Genomic DNA, 6,791 nt, shown 5'->3' on the forward strand with positions numbered 1-6,791 from the left:
CCAATTGAGATACAAAATCATGAAAACGTGTGTTCCTTCAATTGAGACCTTCCAAATCGTAGATGAAGTGGGATCCTCCTAAGTTCAAACACAATTACAGAAACTGAGTGTTTTCTCCTCCATTTACATCCTTGTTCTTCTTGTACCCCCCCCCCGCCCCCCCCCCCACTTTTTTTGGGGGGGGGGGGGGGGGCGGGGCACTGGGAGCACTTCCTCCTCCTCACTGGTCGCACTTGGGGCTGCTGCACGTTGGAGAGTGGTGGGAAGTTTCCTCCCAGTTCCCTCCCAGTGTTCCCAGTATCTCTTCCAGTGCTCCCACTGGCAGAACACTGGGGGACACTGCATGGTCTGATGATGGGGGGGTGCATTGTCGAGGATCACAGAGGGGCCCGGGGGGTCCCGGGCATCCTTGGGGGGGTTCCAGGTTCAGCAGTAGGATTTTTCTGACTATGAGTGAGCTGTGTGGCCTTTGGAGGTATCCCTTCCTCTCCTGCTCACAACAGAGCAGCTCAGAGGTGATTTGGCTCCCGAGCGTTTCAATTTAGGCCCCCAAAGAGAGGAGGAGCTGCTGCCCACATTACACCTTACAGCTCTGCCAAGGGGCATCTAACCCCATGTGTGCTCAGGAGGTGGGGATGCAAACCCCAAATCCCATCTCCACCTCCCTCTGCAGTCCTTTAAGGGGTTCCTCTAGTCTGGAAAACCAGTCCCATAACTACAGTAAACCCAGTCTCCTGAGTGAGAAACCACGTACTTGTACTTCCTCTGCAATAGCCTCATCCCACCTCCAGCAGCCCCTGGGAAGTTGCAGGCAAGAACACCTAACCTGGTAAGCAACTCCAATTCTTGGCAGATTTCCAGGGCAATGCAAAAACATTTCAAAGTATTTTTTCAAAACATCTGCTTCTTGTCCTTTAATGCAAAATAGTGATTCCATACCAGTCCTAAGAAGAACAGGCCCAGAGAAGACCTTGCTCTCTACACCTCCCTGACAGGAGGGTGTAGCCAGGTGAGGATTGGCTGCTTCTCCCAGGCAACCAGGAACAGGACAAGAGGAAATGGCCTCAAGCCACACCAGGGTTGGACATCAAGAGGACTTTCTTCCTGGAAAGGGTGGTCAGGCCTTGGCAGGGGCTGCCCAGGGAGGTTTGGAGTCCCCGTTCCTGGAGGTGTCCGAGGAACACCTGGACATGGCACTCAGTGCTCTGGGCTGGGTGACAAGGTAGGGATTGGGCACACGTTGGACTCGATGACCTTAGAGGGCTTTTCCAACCTCAGTGGTTTTGTGATTCTCATTATTCCAAATTCATTTGCAAAAGCTCTCACACCTCTAGTCACACCTTAGCAGGTGTGTAGGCCCAAGCTCATACATTTGAGAGATTTACTGCCTCCAGTGGGATCTACACCGCAATTTCAGGGGGAGGCAAGACTTCAGCCGTTACGAGAGAAAACTTTGCAAAAGCATTCCCTGGAGAGACATCCTGAAGGAAGGTGTCTCCCCCTCTTCTGACCATAGAGGGAGCTGAGTCTCCAGTGTTAATTCTAAAACTTTCAAGCTCCAAGTCTGACTCCCAGAAATTTTATTGGCCCCACTTCCCAGCACAATACTCAGACCTCACACGTCGAGGAAAAAAGCAGTGCAGATTAAATAATTAATGCTTCTGGGTACTGTTCTCCCTCTAAACTACACACAATCCCAAAGGAACAAAACCCTTAAAGAAGATGGATTGCTCTTGCTAGCATGAGAAGGAGAAATCTGACAGGGATATACTTCATCATTCTGCCAAGGCTTTGTCAAACACCTCAGCTCCTGCACTTCAGGGAATAAGAAGTGGCTTATAAGAAGTGACTTTTATGTCAGTGAGCATGTTATTATGGATTAATCTCGCACTGGAAAACAGTCTTCATACTCTACTGCATCACCCAAAGAGTTTGGAGGCTGCTGCCTAGTGAGCTCCTGAGTTGTATCTTCCTTGTCAATCTTATCAGCCCCTTGTTTGATTGTAAAAACGTAAACAAAATGCAGCAAGCGTTGGCCCAACGGCTCAGGACTTGCATATCTCTTCCAAAGAGAGGGAGAAAAAAGAGTGTTTCTCCCAAATCACAGAGTTTAAAAGTTCATGTTATCTACATAAATTTTTAAAAGAAAAAGAGGAACAGTAAAATATCAGTTACTGTGCCAGTGGTGCTCCACTCTATTTCTGTTCTCTTCTTCCACTTGTAGCATCTCTAAGAATACTTTAAAACCAGCCAACCAACCAAAACAACAACAAAAAGCCAATGTTGAATTGAAGCTGAACAAGAAGCAATCTGGCTGCTGGCTTGTGAGCACTCCACTGCCTGAGTTCCAGTAAGGGAGTTTATCCTCTCCACAGTTTTGAGCCAGATCCCAAAGTACTGAGCATCAGCTTTTAGCTTTTTAAAGAATTTAACTGTAAGAAAAGCTGCTGGGGAGGGCCATGCTCCAGGCACATCCATGGGATTTCACCTGTGCAGCTCCCTAAGCTGAACTTGTGTCTTTTCCTCTACCTTGCTGGGCTTGGCTCATGCATTTCTTGAGGGGAAGGCCCTGCGCTGATCAAAGCATGTACTGACCTCAGATAAACAGCTTCTGTCAGTGTGGATCTATCCTAAATGGACCATTTCCCAAAGTAATTCAAGTGCCTGAATTTCACTTACTCAAAACTGCTTTTAAAGAAACCGGGTTTAACACACTCCGTTTCTAAGCAACAACTGGGCAGCGCTCCTTCACTCCCTGTCAGTGTTATTCTTTGACCCTTGGAGAAAGGCTTTAAAGCAACAAAGGGCTTGTTAAGCACCAATAATTTACTCAGTCAAGAATTCAAATCAATAGCAAGGGCAGAGCCTGACTTCAAAACCTATTTTAAACCAGAATTTAAAAGCAGTTGCATTGCCAATTGACAAGATTAGAAAGGTTTCCTTAGTAGTTGTGATTACAAAGTAATGAACTGTGCATGGAGCAGGTGGGGGGCAGGGGGGAAGACGGGAGAAACCTTCATTTGCACTGTGGGTTTTTAACCATCATGGTCACATCTCAAGGACCTGCAGAAACCAGTCTAATCTCAAAAAAGGAAAAGCTTCCTGGATATTTTTCATTTCAGCAAGAGCCTAAGGAAGCCCTCAGCAGCAGGAGATTGGAATAACTGCAATCCCTTGAGCAAAGGGAGCAGGGTGTACTCCTCAAAGCCAGACCTTCATCCACAGCACCCAGAAGGTAGCAAAACAAGGATACAACAAAGCCTTAAGTGGGGAATGGGTTATCGAGGGTTTTATAAGGAAAGAACGAGGTCTGAAAAACAGGACCTGGAGGGTGAGAGAGGAAAGAAATAGCGAGATAGCTGAGGCCTCTTGGGAAAAAAAAAAAGGGAAAAGGTCGGGATCAAATTCTAACTCAGCTGGAGCTGATCTTAAATGTAATAAGGGGAAATGGCAGCAAGGGGAGACTTCTTTATAGCAGCAAAGTACTGGGATAAATTCACTATAGAAACTGAGAAATCTTTATCAGCAGCAGCTCTCTGCAAAGAGGTCAGGCATCCATTCCTCATGGCAAAGCAGGGCACAGGGAATTGGGCCAGATAACCTCCCCAGGTTGATCCCAGCCCTAATTTCAAAAAATTGCACAAAAATGTAATTGTGCATTAACACAGCAAAGTCTTCTTTCCAGCTTATCAGGCTTTGAGATGCCTTAGATTTGAGATGCAAACCCAGCTCCCACCACTGTGCTGTGCTCGGACTCTCCCCCCCCTTTCCCCAACCCAATCTCCTGAGCAACCAACAGCTCGCAAGGAGCCGGCACCCCTGGAATTTCACACTCAGCATCTCTTCCAAGTTCAACAGGTGAACTCCAACACCTCCTTCCTTTGTACTTCGGGCAGCACAGACCCACTGGAAGAAAGTGGAATCCAAGGGCAGATGTAAACATGGGACTCCCGCTTGCCACTGTCTCCACCCGTTCTCCAGCTCAGCCCTGGGCTGGGAAACAAAAGACAGCACACATTTAAAAAACATCCTTGAGGTTTCTTGAGGATGCCCAGGCCTGGAAGAAAGGCCTTCCCATCACCCTCTTGGCCTTTTCCCACTCTGAGGAACTGTGGAAATGCACATCCACACCCAAGCTGGACAGCCTGGGATGTTTTCTGCACACCAAACGCCACAGTCCCGAGCACCAGGAGCCTGAAGATGCCCTGGATTGCAATTCACAGCCTCAGTGAACCCTGCACAGGACAGCCAAGTCGTTTGTGTGCAGAAGAAATAAAAGTTGCTATTTTTAGTAGTTAAAATACTCGTGGGAGTTACTGGCTGCTTACACCCGTGGGCTTCATAGGGCCTCCCATACTTAGGGATTTATCAGAAGAAGCGGTTTCAAGTTCCTTCCTTTTGGAGCCCAACTCCAAATGGGAAACTTCTCACTGAGTGCTCCTGAGAGAGTCAAGTGGAACTTCAGGAGCTCAGGAAAGCGACTCCCTCCCCTGAGTCCTGTCTCACCTGCCCGAGCACCCGGTGCTTTTATACCACCTCTCTCCCTGCTTTCCACGTTCATTTAAATGTAAGAAACCTGCACGTTCTCGCTCCAGCACCAGCCGCGTCTTCCCTGCGCCCGCACGCTGCCGCCCCTGCTCAGGCGCTGCTCCCCTCGGTTGCGCTGCCCCTTGCCACGGGGCCGAGGTGGGACAAACTCCAGGTTTTGTTTCCCAGGAAAGGCTCTGCAGGGAGGTCCCGCCGTGCCGCCCGCAAGCCCCGGCCCCAGCCCCGCAGCTCCTCCCCGGCTCCGCGCCCGGACCGCCTTCACCCCGCGCAGCCCCCGCCGCCCGCTCCCGCCCGGCTCTGCTCCGGGGCCGCCCCCCCTCGGGTCTTTTCCCGGCACACGCTGCGTCGCCGTTCTCCGCTCACTTTCCACCTCGCTGCAGCCACAGCAACAGCCGCCCTCCTCCATTGTCACCACAACCCTCGCCCGCCGCTGCCGCAGCCGGGAACCGAACCCGGCGCTTCCAAGCCGCTCCCGGGCAGCGCCGGACGGTACCCACGCAGCAACTACACCGGGCGGGTAAAGCCAGTGCGCATGCGCAGCGCTGCCCGGCTCCGCCCCGCCCTTCAACGCCGCATGACGTAACCAGGCATAGCACTGCTCCTGCGCTTCCCTTCCCACAACACCGCGCATGCTCAGCATTGTTTCCATTTCTCCCTTAATGACCACACGACGAAGGGCTTCCCCGCTGATCAGTGCGCATGCGCACCGCCCCTAGCTGCAGTACTGCTTTTCGGCCAGCAGGTGACACCGGCGATGTGCCCAAGTCAGTGCGCATGCGTGCCTTTCTTGGCCGCAGTACCACCTTGAGCCAGCAGGCGGCACCAGCGAGTCACCCAGCAGTGCCCGCGCGCCTCCCTGCGGAGCGGGAATGCGGAACCGCGGCGCCCCTGCGCAGCCAACGCGCTCGGAAGCGCGAGTATTTCCGGCATTCAGGGAGCAAACGCCATACCAGGATAAAGCAGAAACAAGTTTCAAGACTTCTTCCAAGTTTCTCTCCAACCATTCGTACATGGAAGTCCATGATTATCCCGGTTCCTTCTGGAAAAATGAAATTATTCCTCGCGTTTGGAGTGGTCCCAGTCCAGTCCGAGCACTTGAGAAATAAATATCTGCTCCCTGTGTGCCAGGAAGAGCTTTTCTAGGTGAAAGAACTGAAAAAGACTTGGCATTGTGCATTTTTTCCTGGAAAAGGAAAGATACCTGACTCTTGATTCCTAAGACTCACTGGTGGTAACCAGTCTTTTCTTATAGACAGTGGGATATAAGAATTTAGATTCTGGACTGCCATCTCCAGTGCCTGATTCATGCATACACACATTTCACCACTCTCTTCTCCATACACAATTCTGGGTTGCTTTGCAAACTGCCTCTGCCATGTGGTTTTCTCCATGAGAAATTAAGGAATTTCTCCTGTCAGTTTGGGTATTATGTTATCACAAATGAAAGAAAGTAAAGAAGAAATAATCCCGGTAACAGCCTTTGGGACCTGCTGGGCTGAATTTGGAAGGGGACATTCGTTACCTGCAGTGCAAATGCATGACCACCTCCAAACCAAAGCAAAGCAGTCAAGTGGGGTCTGAAAGCACCAGTTTGAAAAACCTCGTTGTCATTCTTCTTTTCAGTGATTTTGCAATCAACCCCTGAAGCTGACAAACCCCAACTGTCCCCAGTGCTCCATCCAGCCACTCTGGAACAAAACCATATTCCCAGCCAAATCGACAATGGACAGGTGGCAGAGGTCTCCTGTTCAGAAGCGCCTGGCCCGATCTGGACCTGCAATGACATATTATACATAGTAGAAGAAACTCCATTTGATTTTTTTTTTTTTTTTTAATTATTTAAGCAGAACCTGGGGACAAGCGCTATAGAAGTGGCATCCACCTAATTGCTACCACAGTGGAGATGGTGACTCTGTAATTCCTACACGACCTCTCAGCATCCAAGCTCTAGTTCTAGGCTGACAAGGAGAGGAGCCAGATCTCTCCAATGGAAAGGATTTCTCACTTACTGAGTACGAAAATGGCTGAAGGTGGAATCTAGTGAAAAAAGGAATTCAGGTAAGAAAGATCTAAAGAGAAACAGTTCTCACCTTTGTCAGGTCCCATGAAAACCTGTAAATGTTTGCCTGTCTGTGTGTGCATTCACAAGTGAAGGGAAACCCAAACACTAGAGATCATTATCAGGAACAGAAAGAAACCAACGTACCCGTCTTTGTGAAGGCACATAAGATTAGTGCACGAGA

At 49.9% G+C, this 6,791-nt stretch overlaps 1 long non-coding RNA gene across 1 annotated transcript; it reads right to left on the reverse strand.

Moving 5' to 3' along the window:
• Positions 1–3,887: 3,887 nt before the first annotated feature.
• LOC116451210 lies at positions 3,888–5,069 on the reverse strand. The gene is made up of 2 exons (XR_004243143.1): positions 4,912–5,069; positions 3,888–3,993 (listed from the first exon to the last, which is right to left on the reverse strand). It is a non-coding gene; the product is annotated as an uncharacterized LOC116451210 (long non-coding RNA).
• Between the last annotated feature and the right edge of the window lie 1,722 nt (positions 5,070–6,791).

Source organism: Corvus moneduloides, chromosome 1, assembly GCF_009650955.1.
Source record: "Corvus moneduloides isolate bCorMon1 chromosome 1, bCorMon1.pri, whole genome shotgun sequence".
NCBI classification, from domain to species: Eukaryota; Metazoa; Chordata; class Aves; order Passeriformes; family Corvidae; genus Corvus; species Corvus moneduloides.